Source organism: Excalfactoria chinensis, chromosome 8, assembly GCF_039878825.1.
Source record: "Excalfactoria chinensis isolate bCotChi1 chromosome 8, bCotChi1.hap2, whole genome shotgun sequence".
Taxonomy (NCBI): Eukaryota; Metazoa; Chordata; class Aves; order Galliformes; family Phasianidae; genus Excalfactoria; species Excalfactoria chinensis.
In genome coordinates, this window is record NC_092832.1 from 3347645 (window position 1) to 3364535 (window position 16891).

General features: G+C 53.3%; 1 protein-coding gene across 3 annotated transcripts in view; it reads right to left on the bottom strand.

The window, feature by feature from the left end:
- Positions 1-16891, bottom strand: part of PBX1 (PBX homeobox 1) — a 103904-nt gene that overhangs the window by 79486 nt on the left and 7527 nt on the right. The gene's annotated exons all lie outside the window — the stretch shown is intronic.

Below are 16891 nucleotides of genomic sequence, written 5' to 3' on the forward strand. Positions count from 1 at the left end.
CCCCCAGCCCACACTCCCTCCCCTCCAGCAGGGCTTGACATAAATTCTGCTGACCTTGAGTGAAAAACTGCCTCGTTTCAGTACTGAAAAATAACATTACATCATGTAGCCTGTGTCAGGTTCCATAAATGCCCCCTTCCCTCCCTTCCTCCCTCCCTCCCTCTCCCAATGAGGGGGGGATGTAACCCAACACTATGAAAACACCAGCGCTGGAGAAGAAAAGGGGCCATTGTTGTGGACTGTCAGCTCCCTGCTCCTGCCTTAGGTGAAGAAAGATCTCGGAAAATGTTGGGCTGGGAGGTACAGGCCCCAGGCTCTCCCCTCATTGCACCATTCCCATTCTCTCCCCAATTCCCACCTTCCAAATCACTGCTTCTCCTTAGCTTGTGAGGGGCAGGCTTCTGCTGATTTATCCTCCTTCAGACCTATTTGTAGGGGTCAGCCCTGTGGAAAAAACTACACGACGGGAGGCCAGGAAGGCAAGCTACAAGATGACATGAGGTTAGGAGCCCGACTCGAAGCCTGGATGAGTTGAGTCAATCCACATGGTTGGGTTGAAGGAGTTCCCCCCAGGTGAGAATTTCTCCTGGCTTTTCTTCCTAAAGGAACGAAATGTCTTTGCAGGAAGGGGAAGCAGAGCAGAGGACATGTGGACACCCAAACCCAGCTCAGAGAGAAGAAACACAGGAACACTAGGGCCCATACGGAACAGAGCTGAGAGGAGCCCTGCCAAGCCACAGCCACCTGAGCACACCTCACAGCCTATAGGAGGCAAGGCAGACGCTGCTCATCCCATCGGTGCTCCTTCAGGTGGAGGCATGAGCCAGCAAGGAGGAAACCAGGACCTGCAGGACATCATAAACAGCATCAACAATGCACAGCACCCCAAGGCTGTGGGTACTGCAGAGTCCATCCTGTGTGTGTGCCCACAGGCAGCCCAGCTCAGCTCCAATCAAGGTGGCCCCACTTGGGGATGCGGGCAGGGCAGGCTGTGCTGCTTGCCCCAAGGCGAGCAAGCAGGCTCTAACCTGCTTTATTTACTTAGAGAGAGAGATGTGGGAGTCTGAGGCCCTGCAGACATCCACACTCAACTGAGTAAGGAAGGGGGGTGCAAACAGAGCAAGCCCCCTTGAAGCAGACACAGGGCAACAAGCAGCCGATACCAAATCATGGAGCAAAGTGTGCCAAGTCCAAACGCTGCACGAACCCCAGTTTAGGCACCAGCACTGTGCAAGCTACTGTGGCTCTCCCTATGGCAGTGCTGCAGGGGCAAAGCCCCAGCACTCAGGAGCAGAGGGGAAAGCAGCAGCCGGCTGCCTGCGACCTCGGGGCTGTGCATGGGTCGAGAGGAAATGGAGGAGAACACCCAGCTCGCCCCAGGCCCTCGGCTCTCAAATGTATTTTCTCATTAACGTGTAATACGGTTTTATTGTCTCAAACAATGTCTGTTTTCGATCAGTTCCTTTATCCCAGGCACCGCCGCTCCGAGAGACCGAGGCCAGATGGTTCCTATTGCAGGAGGCTTCCCGCTCTTCCCCTCCTCCCGTCCCCACCGCCACCCGCCCGGTAATTCCTTACAAATTCCTGGAATGCCTGTGCCCTCCGAAAACCAGCCGCAGGGAACGAGGCCTGGGTCCCCCCATGAGGGGCTGGGGTCCCCACCGCGGCTCACCCCATTCCATCACCACGCACACTCCTCCTTGCTGCTACACAGTGTGGCTGCTGTGCCCCTCTGAAGGGTTCAGACCCAACATTTGAGACCCACACACCTTTCCTAAGCCCACCAAGGTGTAGGGGAGGTGTGAGCCGCCCCCAGCCCCAAACGAAGCACTGACACATTACGCACTGACACATTACGCCCAGGAGGACGTTTGCCTGTAATCCCCACCACGTGCCAAACATCGCCCGGCCCCTGCAGCATGGCTCACAGCTCTGCTTTTCACCCACGCCTCCCAGCATTAATCCCCACACTCGCAGCTGGATCTCCACAGCGCTGCCCCTCCTTGGCTCACACTGCTCATCCCAAAAGCCAGGCGCCCACGTGGACCTTTGGCCAAACCAAAGGGAAGGCTCTGGGCAGCCTGCTAGGCCAGCCTCAGCATCCACTGCTCCAACAGCACGGCTCAAGCCCACCTTGAAGCACAGCTGTGGGGTTCAGCAACACCCCAACTGCTCCCACCATCCCCTGAGCAACCCTACGACAGCGTTCCCCAGAGGAGCAGGGTGCTTTCTGCAGGGATGCAGGCCTCTCAGCCTTAGAAAGCACAGGCAGCAGCCCCGCAGAACAAAGCCCAGCGCCGAGTGAAAGCAGCAGGGGGAAAGCAGGGAAGGAGAAAGCGATCGTTCAGCCTGGCATGGGGCCAGGAGACGAGTGTTAACACCCTTAAAGATGGGAAGAGCGCCACGAGAGCAAAAAAGAATCCCATCTGGGAAAAACCTGAGTCCAAGAGAAAGGGGAGAAAAAAAAGATGGCACCTTCTCCAAGGCTCTCAGCAACTGCTGCAAAGTCCCATGTAAGCATGCAGAATTCAGCTCCATTTTCATGGCCATCCCCCTGCCACGCTCCCAAGAGGAAGGGTGCCGGAGCCTCAGGAGCACCACCAAAATCCCACTTGCGCTGCAAGCAGGATGCCACCTTCTCCTCCATCTCATCCTCCTCAGCCACTCAGTTGGTTTTAGCAAGCGCTGCACCAAATCTGCCTCCACCTGGAGAAACTTCAGGCTGCACAGTTAAGAGTCCTGCCAAGCTCTGAGTGATGAAAAAATGGGAACAAATAAGGAGGCCGGAGGAGTCAGGCAGCCAGCTCTAACCTGCAGGAGCTCTAGTCATGCTCTACACACAGCCTTCCTACAGCACGACCACGAGCACCGAGTGCCCAGATGGAAACAGCCACTCCAAGATGCTCTAAAGGCAAAGCAACTGAAGCTGGAGGGCTCAGAGACGTTTGGTTCCAACTGGAGAAGCTCACGCACAGAAGAAAAGCTGGCACAGAGCAGAACAGAGGGACCCAAGGAGAGGAAACAACAGCACAGCAAGCAGGGGACACAAAGGCGTTTTGGTGATTTTCTTTCCCCTTAATTGCAAAGCAAACATCACCTGCCACCTTTGGGCACCTTCAGGCATTCCCAAAGAGCTTAACTTTGGCTCCATCCAGAAAGAAAATAACACAAAAATGTAAGAAGGGCCCACAGCAGGAAAGAGTGAGCAAGCTGAAACCTGATATCCTGCAATGCTGGACGCAGTGTCTGGCTTTTCTTACCGGCTCAGCCGACCTGTACGTGCCAGCCTGGGAACTCGTAATGGTTCCACTAACAGAACTTCATTAACTTTTTATACACTCGGCCGCTAATTTATAATCATTAGCGGACAAACAGCCAACAATTACGCAGGCAACACGTTAAGAAGAGAGGGAGAGAGTAAAGAAGCGGCGATGAGGACACGCTGGTGGAGCCATGGGGCAGGCAGAAGCTGGGAACATGCATCCCCATCATGGGGCTGGAATGTGACACACGGGGCCAGGAGAGACAGGGGTGACCTCTCCTAAGATTTACTGGTGCATGGGTTTGTGAGCTGTCATTCGTGCACTGGGCGGCTGAAAGGCAAACGGCGCAGGTGAGCGGGGGAGAAATCACACAAGCCCACTTCTTCTAAGAGAAAAAGGAATAATAAAGGAGGTAGATGGGAAGACAGCACACACTCCACATCACAAAGTCCCACAGCAGGCCAAGGAAGGGCCCCGCTGTGTAACACAGGGCAGCGGGCAGAGCGCAGCAGGCAGGCTTCCCTTCTCCCTCTACTACAACCTGAGCTGCTGCCATCGATCGAGCAGCCATGAGATGTGCAGCCGGCCCTGCAGCACAGCAGCAAGCTGGGTGACCTGACCGGCATCACTCAGCAACAAAACCAAACTGGCACCTCTCTGGCTCCCTTCGCCCCATGCCAGGCAGGTGAGCCCAGCCTTTGGAGATGTAAGCTTCCTGCAAAACAGGTCTAATAAACACTGCGTGCACCCTGCTGCAAAGCCTCCACCTGAGCTGCTCCAACCATCCAGCCCAGCAAAGCGCTGATGGCTTCAGGACAGCGTTTCACCTCTCTGCGTCCAAAACCCCAAGTACTGCATGCAGCACTGCAGCACCCCCTGAAAAAGGAGAGCAATGCTGGCGGATGGCCCTTGCTCCCCCCAGGGATTTGATGGCAAGATGCAGCTGTGTTTGAGCTGCACCACGCAGGACCCACCGTGCCCCATGAGGAGTTCCATCAGGGACTGAAAGCTCCATGAGCAGAGACACAGCAGCCCAGGCCCTGTCTTTCTTTAACATCACACGACAATACCGAGATACTGAAAGCTATAGAAGCGATTCTTTGTAAAGCTCCCACCAACATCCACTCTTCCACGTGACAAGCCCTCTTCCTTCTACAGCAGCTTAACAACCAAACGTGCAAGAAATAAAAGAGAATTAAAAACCTCTCCACCCAGAAGTGCAGCTCTCACAGGGTAATGCAGGGGATCAAGCAGCAAAGCTAATTTAGATGCAAATTCCAAGCAATAATCCTGCCTGGGACAGCCCCACAGCTCGCAGGATCGCTGTACCCACACACACTGCTTGTAAGGATGGCCCTGCACCATGGTCTGGAAGCACACAGCTTGTTTGGGTTGTTTCCCTTTGCTTGTTCAAAGTGCTACAAAACCCGCACTCTGCTCATCTGAGAAAAGCAGGGAGGGGAATGAGCCACACATTATAAGCCATCATGCAGTCCAAATTGGGTAATACCGTATGATCATACAATTAAAGGCGGAATGGCAGGATATGTACAGGGAGGAACAGTGGAGGTTGTTCGTGCAAACTTGGCTTTGGCATTTCCTGCCTTTGAACGCGCAGCTCGGCAGCGTTCATCTCCCGGCTGCAGGTTATGCCGTTGACAAAAGGGTTTTTCCTACCCCTCCTTCAAATAAATGAGGAAAACCCTCTAACCTGAGCACAACAAAAGCCAAGTGAAAGCCCCACGAAAGCAGCTTTTCCAACAGCTGCCCAAATACCTGTTTGTTTCAGGGCTTGCTATTCTAAGCAGCATCTCTCTAGAGTTACAGCTGTCCTTAAGGTTCTCCTAAGAGGGAACTGAAGTCAAATTGCAGAGAAATGCTTTTAATAAAACAAAATATAGGCAAAGGCTTAATTTCACAAATGTAAATATGAGACGTTTCCATCTTCTTTATGCTTCCCAAAAGCAAACCCAAAGAGCCGCCTTTGCTCAAAGACGTTGGGCAATTGAGCTGCACAAATTCACACAACGTTTCTGTCAACCCAAATACGTGCTTGTATTTCATTCCCTCCTCAAGACCTTTTAATTTGGAAAGGGGGGGGGGAATAAAAATAAATGAATTCCTCTTGCCTTATGAAACGAGGAAGGCAGCAATGCTTCCCAAGGCGGGAATGGAAAGGATGGGGAGAGGCACAAGCAGGACCCCACGCTCAGCCCCAGCCATGCCTCCACCACCCAAAGAAAGTAATAGGGCTGAGGTGGGATGTAGGAACACGATCATCCCATGGGAACCACCTGGTGAGTGCAAACAGCTCGGAGGAAGGCAGAGAAAACCCACAACAGGATCACATCAAGCTGGTAGGAAGCACTAACATCCAGGAACCTCTGACAGAGGAAGCTGAAAGCAGTCAGGCCCTATAAGGAAGAAGGAAGAGGCTCAAAACCAAGGCAGCAAGAATTAAGAAGACACCTGGACTTATCAGGTCCTGAAGATGCTTGTACAGCACGGGATGAGAGCAAAGGAATCACAAAGCAAGCAGTCAGTGCTGGAGCTGCCAGCAGCAGCCTGAAGGAAGAACACACTGAGCTGGGCCAAAAGGAGCCCAGCAGCAACGTTTGCATCACTGCAGCATCAGCGGCAACTGCTCTGTGCCTGGAGGGGCTCTCCTACAGGGGCTGCGCACATCTGGGAAGGCTTCCTTTGTTTGTAACCCCAAGAACCCCATCAGCAGGCAAGACTCCACGCCTCCTCAAGCAGAGGCCAGCCCCATCCACCTCCCATGAACAAGCAGGGAGGGACAGCACAAAGCACCCCATGCCATCACCCCACACATATCCACACCGAGGCTGGCCCCTCAGCCTGACTGCCAGCAAAGTACTGCCAAAGCCCTCCTGGGGGGGGGTCCATAACCCCAGCACCCCGTCCCCTCCCAGCGCCTCTCCCTCCCCCTAAGCTCACTCTCGGGCCCATCCTCCAGAACAATCTCGCTGCAGGCAGCTTTTGTAAGCCTCCAGCCCCAAAAGAAAAATGATGGGTTTGAACTCTTAACCCCGCCCCAGAAAAGGCTGGAATTAAAAGGGGTTTATGACTAAGTATGCAGATGGGAATACTGTAATAACAACAGGCAAAATGTTTGCCCAGCAGTTCTGGGCTCGTTCGGGAGGAAGGGAGAGCAGGGACGGGCGGCTTCTGGCCGGAGGATGACGCCACAGAGAAAGAATTCAGTGCCTCAGAGGGAAGGGAGGCTGCTGATAAATGTTGGGGCAGAGGCAGGGAGGGGGCCGGGACCCGAAGGCTCAGCTCCGGGGTTTCTGGCAACAGCAGCCGGCTGGCTCGGGAAGACACAGACATGGAGGAGGCAAGCAGGGGCTGGGAGAGACTGAAAAGAGACCTCAGCTCCAGGCTGACTTGGCTGCATCCCCAAGGAAAGGGCCAGCCGAGGAGCATACATCCTGCGGGATGCTGCTGTGTCCCTGTTCCCATCAGACAACAGGAGGCAGGTGGCACAGCTCCCCCCAGACCCTAAGTCCCCTCTGATTATTGGGGGACTGCACACATGGGCTCCTGTTCAGGGGCAGCCTGCAAGCACAAAGCTGGTTTTAAGAGCCCTCGGACACCAGCTCTGTTGAAAAGGTGCTTAAGTCACCGAGAAGTGTTTTTGGAGGATCTTACCTCTCAAATGAGCTGCGCAGAAAAGCCTCACAAACGGGGAGCTCAGACTAAACAAACCTCAGCCACCATACTGTGCTCTTAACTTAATGCTTCTGCACAAGGGGAGATGCTGCTCCTCTGCTGCCCATCCCTACAGCAGCCAGCTCCCACACAGGCTTGGATCCAAACTGGGCTCTTCCAGGCCACCAGGAACCCTCCTGGGGCAACAGCAAGTCCACCCAGGCCGCATGAGGCACCACCCAGCTCAACTTGGCGGCTCAGCAGCGCAGTGTCTTTTTGCAATGCTCTCAGCCCCAGGGAGATGCTCTTCAGCCCAAAGGAGAGGGAGGCAAGCACACATCAAGCAGACCACAAACTCCTTGCCAGGGAGATAGCTGACAGTTATTCACCCAGTGAGTCCTCCCACACTCTCAGCTGGCAGCAGGCAGGGCTCCTCTGCTGGCACCAGCCAGGAGAGCCACCAGCCCTGCACATTCCTCTTGGGAGAGAGATGGGCCCTTGCCCACACCCAGCGTGGTAGGAAGGTGCTGGGCACAGCCCAGCCTGATGCAAGAGCGCTTGTTGCCAAACCAACCATTGCAGAGTGCTTTGAGATCTGGAGCGAACACTCCCTAGCTGCTTCCCTGCAGGGCTGAGGACAAAGTCTGCAGAAAAACCATAGCACAATGGCAAGCCGAGAACTCCAGGAGGCTCCAGTTTGCAACACGGGATTTCCAAGCATCTCACACCCACCTTTGCTCAACAGGGACTCCAGGGCTTGCAGCATCAGCACACAGTTCTGACACGGCTCTTGTCACCTCCTGTTCACATGCTGCGTTAACCAGAGACTGGAGAGTAATGGAGGAGCCTTCAGGCCTTTCCCACTGCTAACAGTCCCTTTCCAAGTGCTACCTGTTGCACTTAGGAACAGAAATAGCCTTACCCTCATTGCTGTGGGACTGCTCTAAAGGACACCCTGGAACCATCTACAGCACCCAAAACTGCTGCTATTAACACAGCACAGAGATAAGAGATAAAGCCTCCAAGTTTGCTTCTCGTAACGTCCACAGAGATCTTTATTCTGCCTCACATACAGGGCAAGTGCCTCTAAGGACACGTGTGCTGCTGCCATTTGTGGGGTCGGGAAAGCCAGGCCCTATAAAGCAGGAGGATGCTCTGCAAAGGGCTTTGACAGCAGAGACCCACGCTTCAGTCCCTTTTAACAGCACCTGCCTGCAGTGGGTACACAGCGTGCAAATGCACAGCTCCCTTCATGGCCACTGCTCTGTGATGGTACAACAGCAAGAGCTGACATGCTGGGAAGCGCTCGGATCGGGTAATGGAGGGTGTAGGAGACTCACAAGAAGAGCCCTGTGAGTCAGAGCAGCTGGCTGGGGGCCAGGAAAGCTCTGCAAGACCAGGGAACAAAACAGGGCAATGCCTGCAAATCCCCAGCCCGTTCCTGCTGCTTCCGAGGTGACCCCAGAGCGGGCCAGGCAGACAGCAGCACACAGTGCTGCAAGGAGGCATGCAGGACCCCTTCCTGCTTAGTGCACGGCAGGGCCTCCAACAGCCAGGTATGGAGTCTGTCTGCATAAGGGATGGATATTCGTGTCTCCCAGCAAAGGATGATGACCATCTTCCCACAGAAACCTCACCCGCCTGCAGGCTTGTGAGATCCGTGCTTCCAACCCTGCCAAACTTGGTGCCACGGCCAACCCAGCTTCCATGAAAGCACCCACAAAAACCCTGCCGTGAGGCGCAACTTGCAGACATCCCTGCCAAGCTGTTATTTTTCATGTAAAGAAAGATGAGAGGAGGTGAATGGTGGGGAAGGCACCTGAAAGAGGGATCAACGGGATTCATCTGAAGCATCTGACAGTTGGACGAGATAGGTAAGTGCTATCCTGCAGCATCTATCAGCAGCAGGCAGAAAGGAGCAAGTTTGAAGGACGTGCTTTAGCGGACACGAGCGATGGGTTGATGGTTGGACTAGATGATCCTAGGGGTCTTTTCCAGCCTTAATGAGTGTGATTCTAAGTTTGCAGTGAGAAGCACAAGCCAAAAGCTGGCCCAGCAGAGATGGCGAAGGCAAGAGCCGAGCTGTGCCCCTTTCCCAAGGGCAGCCTCAGCTGCAGAGTGACCTCCATTCTTGCCTCCAAGGCACCCTTATCTCAGATCCATTATGGCCCTTAGCCCCTTCCTTCCCCTGCCTGCAACCAGAGGCACACCCAGAGCTAAGAGCAGCAGCTAACTTTATCCGGTCCTTCTTCCCCACCTCTATTGTCACTAAAAATTCATCCAGCTTCTGCCAAAAAAATACCACTACTCTCCAACAGAAAAGCAGCCCTGCTCTTTTAAATCTGCCCCCCCTAAATAAAGATGAGCCCACACCAACCCGGGACCTTTCCTCCTCCCCACCAAGGACTTTCACAGAGCCGGGTCCCGTCAGCCTGTCTGTGGCATTTGATTCCTGTCTGTCACTAAGTGATGAGGACAAAGGGTGAGGAGTCAGGAAAAGGTCTGAGCCACTTTGTTCATCGTCTGGATACGAACTTTGGATGAACTCCGTGGGGAAAGAGAAAAGCCGCATGGAGTGGGACGCACCATGCAGAGCTCTCTCTCTCCACCAAGAAAAAAAAAAGAAGAGAGCCTTGAACAAGGGGAAGGGGTGGGAGGGGAAGGGAGAGGAGTGCGGAGCATTCCCCATCCCCATGGCGGCGGGCAGTCCTGAGAGCTCCCTGCTCCGAGGAGACAGAAGGATATTCAAGCCGCCTTCCCAGGAGGCATGTTCAATAAAGCAGGATGCCAACGCAGCCTTTTCTCAAACAAATCTGTTAGCGGCGGGCCGGGGGCCAGCCACAAGGGCTCGCTTTTTAAAGCAACCCAATGGGAATTTCCTAATAAATTTATTTCTTTATTTTTTAAAAAAGGCCCACAGTGGCACGGTTTAAAGGAAGCTCGCTGGCAGCACTGAGAGCTGTCTTACATGCAGACCTCCCTGGAAACACAGAGGAAGGATATTGGGATGCACTGAGGGCCAGGCAGCCAAAAACATGCAAGTGTTCCCCATCCCCTCCCCAGTACAAAGCAGGGGAACCGAGCGCTCACACTGCGGCTATTGAGGCAAAAGGCTGGAGGACCAAAAGCCTGAAACTGCTACTCCTGCTGCCACAAACCCTCACTGATCTCAAGGACCAACTGTGCAAAGCAGTCACCACGAGGCACACACAGCTCCTTTGCTTCACGCTGCTCCTCCAAGCGAAGGCAAACCAGTTTGTGACTGGAGAGCCCCATGGCAGCCATGCCAATGTGACTTCAATCAGTCCCTCCTGGGCTGGGAATGATGGCAGCAAAACCACAATCAATTTTCTTTTCAGCAGCTCTCAGTGAGCAGCTCCAATGCTCTGGCCACAGAGGGGAGACGCCTCCCCCAGCAGCACCACAGGCAGCGATCTGGAGTTGATCCCCCCAGTGCCACAGCACGGGGATCAAGAAGAGCCCTGTGCCACACCACAGAGGACAGTTATTGCAACTGCATCCCTTTTCTCTCTGCTCCCTATCAGCAGTCAAACAACCCTGCATCAGCCAGCTCTACGTGGTACACAATCAAAACAGCCCAAAGCAGCAAAACCACAGAAGGCAAGGGAGTGGTTTCCCTTAACTAAAGGCAAAACACACAGAACACAGAGTCCCGATCAAGACAAAAGTTGTACTCCTCATGTAATGCCCAGCACATCCAGCGCAGGACATGGAGAGCTGCAGGGCTGGCCAAGGAAGCACTGACTCCAGCTCCAGCCTGGCCTGTCTGCTCAGGGAGATGACTGCTCAGTACCAGGCAGGATAGGGAAAGCAGAGCTGGGACTCATGGAGGCAGAAAGAATCAAGGCTTGAGTTCATCTGTGCAAAGATGCATGCAGCTCCAGCCCTCCCACAGATCCGCCCACTGCACGCAAAGACCAGAGAGAGAAGAGAGGAATGGGAAACAAGCTCATTTCTGCAGAGGAACCAGGCAAAGAGACAGCTAATAAGCAGAAGCTGGGAACACGGGGTCCTCCCTCTGCTGCCGGCCTCCTCCACGTCCCCCAGGAGCACATGCTAAGAGGGAACACACAGAGGCACTGCCTGGGACCTCTGACAGAGAAACTGCTCCGAGCACTGCCAGTCCCCAGGGGCTGCCTCTAAATTACACCAGCAGTGTGCCAGGACAAGCTGGCTCCACAGAGAAAACACGGTGTGGTTTGGAGGAGCCTGCTCCGCTGCATGCAGCAGAAAGGTCCAAAAGCTCCATCAGCAAGAGCCCCCTCCCAGCAGCACTGCCAGGGCTTGAGCTACCCCAGCCCTAGGCTAAAGGGACCCTTGGACAGGGCCCAAGAAGGGCTGTCTGATGGATGAGACCATCAGCATGACCTCTTGGAGTGCTGACAAGGAGCTGGCAGGCAGGGAGAGCACCTAACAGGAGCCCGTGAGCACCCAGATCCGCAGCCCTAATAGGAGAAGCAAATACAGTCAAAGGAAACCAGAAGGGATCAGGACAAGGGGACTCGGAGCGATGGAGGCCTGCCACACGCTCAGGACCTGAGCGAGCAGTTTCCATTTTAATCAGCAGACAGCCTCCTGATTAAACAGGAGCTCAAAAATTATTCTAATAGAGATCCTTTCAAACACAAACCGCAGGGACCTCTCCTAATTGTGCAGTTCCTTTCTCAATCACAGCCTACGTATATAATAAGGCAGGTCTGTCCTCCGCCCTTGCCTACAGCCACATGCCTTGATATTCAGGACCCAACGAGCTCCATGCAGGCCTACAGCATGCCGTGGCCAAGCCACACCAAGGAGCAGGAGGGATCTTCCAGCACAGGGGAGTTGGACTAGAAAACCTCGAAGGCTTCTCTCCAACTCAAGCAGTTCACTCAAGCTCTGTACCTCCATCTCCCCTCCTATAGTAGGGCTCCGCAATATTCCTTCTGCAAGCACCAGATCCCAAAACCAAGCAGTTCTAACTGGGGCCATCAAGGTACAAAGCACCACATGCTACAGCACTTGCCCCCTGCGTGCAGCCTGCTTGCTGTTTGCCCATGGAGCACCTCATCAAGCTGAACACGCTCCCATCGACAGGGAATGTTTCCGAGCCTTAATCAAACACCGCAGAAAAGGGATTAGAAAGCCTGTCCTGCCATCAGCATGGACTTTGCCACCTTTCTGCTGCACAGTAACAGCCTCAGATTCATTTAAAGATCAGGGACTTCCTCTACCTCCGTCCTTCTCTGTATGTTATCTAGTCTCATATCATATGTGGCTCTGTCAGATAAACCATTTCCATTTGCCCCAGGATGGTCTTCCTAAACCTCCACCGCAGTAGCACACATCATCCCTGTCCCCCTTTTGGCACTCCAGGCCTTGCTCTGCTCCCTTCCAGTGGCACACCTCACCCCCATCCGAATGCAAATACGAGCCTTCTACAATAGGAAACAAAGTAAAACAAACTAAACCCCCGCAGCAACCCAGACCTGGTTACCCAACTGATCCATCACCACGACAAAAAGGAAGAAACCAAGCAGGCTCGGAGCTCTGCAGCCTGGGCCAACAATGATCCAGCCAGCATCCAACCCAGCAGGGCCCAGATGGCAGCACGGGCACCATCACGCTCTGTAATGCGGTTTCCTTCCTTCTGCTGGGTGGAGGACACAGTGCCTAACAGCTGCTCCCACCGCTGCCTGCCGCCAATAAAGGACGGCAGAGATAAAAGATCACTTTTGCCCTGTGACCTTCTCTGCCATATTCCCCCAACCCCTCCAAAGCTTAAGCGGCCCAGGTGTGCAAATGTTACCGAATGCCCTTGCCAGAAGGAAAGTAAATTCCAGCCAGGCAGGGAAATGCCAGCCACAGTCAGACCTCAAGATGTGCAAATAGCAGCCAGGGACCTTCGGGAGAGGAGCAGCCCCAGCCCACGCGCTCCTGCCGATAATCCTTCCTGGGACACTTCCACCAGCAGCGCCTGGACCAGAAGAACCATGTTGAACTATCAGAGGGAGAGCAAAATACAGACATACTGAAATATGCCATTGCGCTACACGACCTTGTGGTCACTGGGGGACAGGACTACGGTAGGGCTTTGCAGGAGCCAGTGCTGCGTGCCCCAGGCAACAAGCCCAGGGATCAAAGGAGATGCTTTGCTTCTCCGGGTGCCTGCAGAAGGCTCTGTGCCTCCAAACAGAGCACCTATATGGGTGCGACGAAGTTAAGGAGCAGCCTCTTTGGGAAATTCCACGTGAGGTACAAAGGGAAAAGCGGGCTGCTAAGAGCTTACTGAGCAAAGCGCTTCACGCCGCTTCATTTCACACTGCTGGAAGCGTAAATCAGTGAGTCGCACCTCGGATTTTTCTCCATTAGCAAAGTATATTGCAACCCCCCCATCGCCGATACCAATTGCTACGTCACATCTGCTGACCAGCTCCAACAGCTCAGGATTTTCTAGGGCGATAATACATCCCCCAGAAACACCATTCCTGCCACCTGCTCCCTGCGCTGGGAGCAGGGACATGCAGACCCCTCGGTCCTTAGCAGGCAGCCTGGTCACACGGGACTCGTACTCAGCACTGAGCCAATACATTTGCAACCTTTTTAAGGATAGAGCCCGCTCAAGTTAGGAGCTGAATTCAAAGCCTGAACGTGGAGACCAACCCACCCAGAGGCGTTGCAACCAGCAGGCGCCAGGTATTGTATCATTCCTAACGTTTCACCCGAGAACCACCACGCGTGAGAAAAGAAGGAGCTGTGTAAACAAGCAGACACACACCCACAAGCAGCTTGGGCTTCCAAACACTAACGCTGGGATGAGAAAGGCACGTTTCAGAGAGTTACAGGCAGATTCACTTTCATTTTGGCTTCAGCCCTGTGCGTATCGAGCGTCAAAGGAAAGAGTCGCACTGGATTAGAAGGAAAGAAAGCTGCAGTGCGGAAACGTGTGCAGGACTGGGACTGCTGAAGTTGGGAAAGGAGCAGCAAGGAACAATGCACACTTAGCAACCGGAACGGTATTTCTGCCGCTTAACCTGCCACTGTTAATTTTGCTAATCGACATCACTCTGGAATTTGAAAATGTTATCCAACCAGGAGAGAAACTTGATTTTCCTCTTCTGGTAACAAGGAGAGGCAGGCCAGCAGGGCTAAACCAAATGTGTAGTTACAAAACGCCGTGCAGAGAGGGAAGGTAGGGAAGCAAGGAACCGAGCTTCTCAGTCTGGACTCTGATGAGAAACAAGTCCAGCCGTCCGCAGCAAAGCCGGGCTGGGTCCGCTTGCAGCTCTGTTTGTTTTTCCATCAAGACTGAAGTAAAATGGCAAAGTTATTTCAGCTCGTTGCGACTCCTTGCAGCACTGCATGATCCGAGGGGTTTCAATTGATCTGTATGTTTTTAAGAGGGTGGGAAAACAACCCTTCAGGCCGCTCAGGGCAAGGCAAAAAGCTATTTCGGGTAAGGCTTCTATAAATAAAAGGCCGTGCAAACTGAACGCGCTGGGCAGGGCGAGGACAGTGACAACGCTCTGCTCTCTCAAGGCGTCGGAGGGGATCGCTGCGATCTGTTCCATCAGCTCCCCAAAATGCTCAGATCAGGGACAGGCAAGGCCATTCCCCAGCACAGCACTGCCGGCTCTGGGGGAAGCAGCTGGTAAAGCACAATCTGTATGCAAAGGTTTTCCCAGCCAAGCTATCGCCTGGATTCCTCCCTCCATTCCCCAGCTCTGCTCGCCGGGCCTAAAGAAAGCTATTAAGGGCTGGGAAAGGGAGATTAGCAACAGCCAACAGAAGGCGAGCAGAGAAAAGGTGACTGTACAGGGAGGAGACCCTGATTTAAAAACACCGCTTAGACAAGAGAAGCACCCTAATCTGCAAGAGCCCCCTCCTGGAGCCCATTTTGGGGTGACCCTAGAAGAAGTAGCTAAGCCCTGTGAAAGCCCAGAAAGCTTGAAGATGGCATTCAGGGCCAAGCTGCTATGTTTTACAACAGGCAGCAGATGTGCAGGCTTGTTTCTGGACCAGGGAACAGCCCCCAGTCCCGCAGCAGGGCACAACAGGCTGTCCCCCACCCTTCCACAGCTTACACATGGCTGCAGGACTGCGTGTCTCAGGATCACATTGTTCTGACTTTGAAGAAAAAAAAAACAACACACAAGGGCAGGGCTCGTGAACAAGGCCAAGAGATATAATTCTTCAGTGCCTTTTTCTTCCCATCCCAATCCCAGCACAGGCAGTGCCCCAGCAGCTCCCCACCCCGAGCACTGCAGCATGTGAAGGCCCTGCTGGCAGCCCGATAGCTCCATGCCATAATGTGTGCAGCACAGAGCCTCCTCGGGCCACAGCTTTCTGCAGTTTATATCCATAGTGCCCATCACCTTGTGTTATTTAAGCCAGCTGCTGGGGGAGGCAGTGCCCCTGAGACAGACCCGTACGCAGCAGCTGACTGCCCAGCCCTCCAAACCACTGAGTTGGGTGGCTGGGCAGACATTGTTATATTGGCACCTAATGCAACCTGGCAGCATTTAGGCATCACGTGCTACTCCAGACTGGCAGCCAGGAGGCCTGATAACGTTCCCAAACAGCTCTGCCACCCTCCTGAACACTTGCCAGGGCAACCAAACCCAGACAGTTTCTGCATGGGTGTTCAGGGAAAGCCAAGGTACACAGGCTGAGGAGGGGAAGGGCCCAGGTTTATTAGATTATGGACTGTCCCCACGCAAACAGGGATGTATTGATCCAGCCTGCAAACACCTGGCTGGGAATAAAAGCAGCCCCTGAGTATACAGAAGCTGCTATAGATTATTAACCAGATCCACAGCTGTAAATCACATTACCTCCTTCAAAAGGCCGAATCAGGACCGAGTTCCCTTGTGTTAGGTGCTGTACAAGCAGGAAAGCATATATCCTAGCTGTGCAAGGGAGTGTTCCTTCTGGCAGCCAGAAGCAAAACATTCAGCACAGGAGTGGGGAGCCCTCCAGGAACACACTGCTCCCCCACACGAACCCCCAAACCAAGCATAAAGAAACTCACTGCCTAAGAAAACTGCCCTAGGAATGCAAGGGAACAAGAAAAATCAAAGAGCTAGGGAAATAATATATATATGTATATATATATATATATATATACATATATATATGCATATATTACTTATCTGGACACAAACTCACCCACTGCTCCTGCAGCTGCCTGGAGAGCTTTATTTTGCACCAGGTGCATGCATTGCAAACAGCCCCTCCAGTGCACAGAGCCAACAGCATGAGCTCCCTGCATCCCAAAGCACCCCAACTACAAACACAGGAAGGGAAAAAAGACAGGAAAATGCTTAATGCAGCTTCTCAGAAGATCACGAAATCCTCTGCAGAGCTTCAACAACAGAGAACACAGCAGCTCCTGGATTAAAGGAAGATCTGGGAAATGAGGTGCTACACCAGTGACAAAGGAGGAATCCCGTATTTCTCTGTTCTCCCTGCCAAGATCCCCAGCTCTGATTCAGCAGAAGCACGAACAGCAGCACAGCTTAGTGCATCTCACTGAAAACAAAACCATTTACATTTAAAACACCACCCTGCTCCCCTAAAGAATTGCTGCATGCAGTAATTTCCTTGTGACAAGGGTGGGGGGAGGAGTGAGGAAAAAAAAAAAGAAAACCAAACCATGATGAAATTGTCTGAGTTTCTCTGCATTTTGTTTACAGCTGCTGCCCTCAAAGCCAGGGCCAGCGCATAGAGCACGAGCCTGCTAACAGGAATAAATCCAACATTTGAGGCCGTTTAGAAAAGCTCTGCTTGCAGACAGTCAGCGCTCAGAGGGGGAAATCCCTTCGCTGCTCTCAAATAAGGGAACTAGAGCTGTTTTCCCTGGAGAAATTTAGGCCTAAAAGATCTTCTGAGTTTCTCGTTCGGAGCTACACAGCCCAATAACAGACCCTCCATCCCCAGACTGGATGTAACCACAG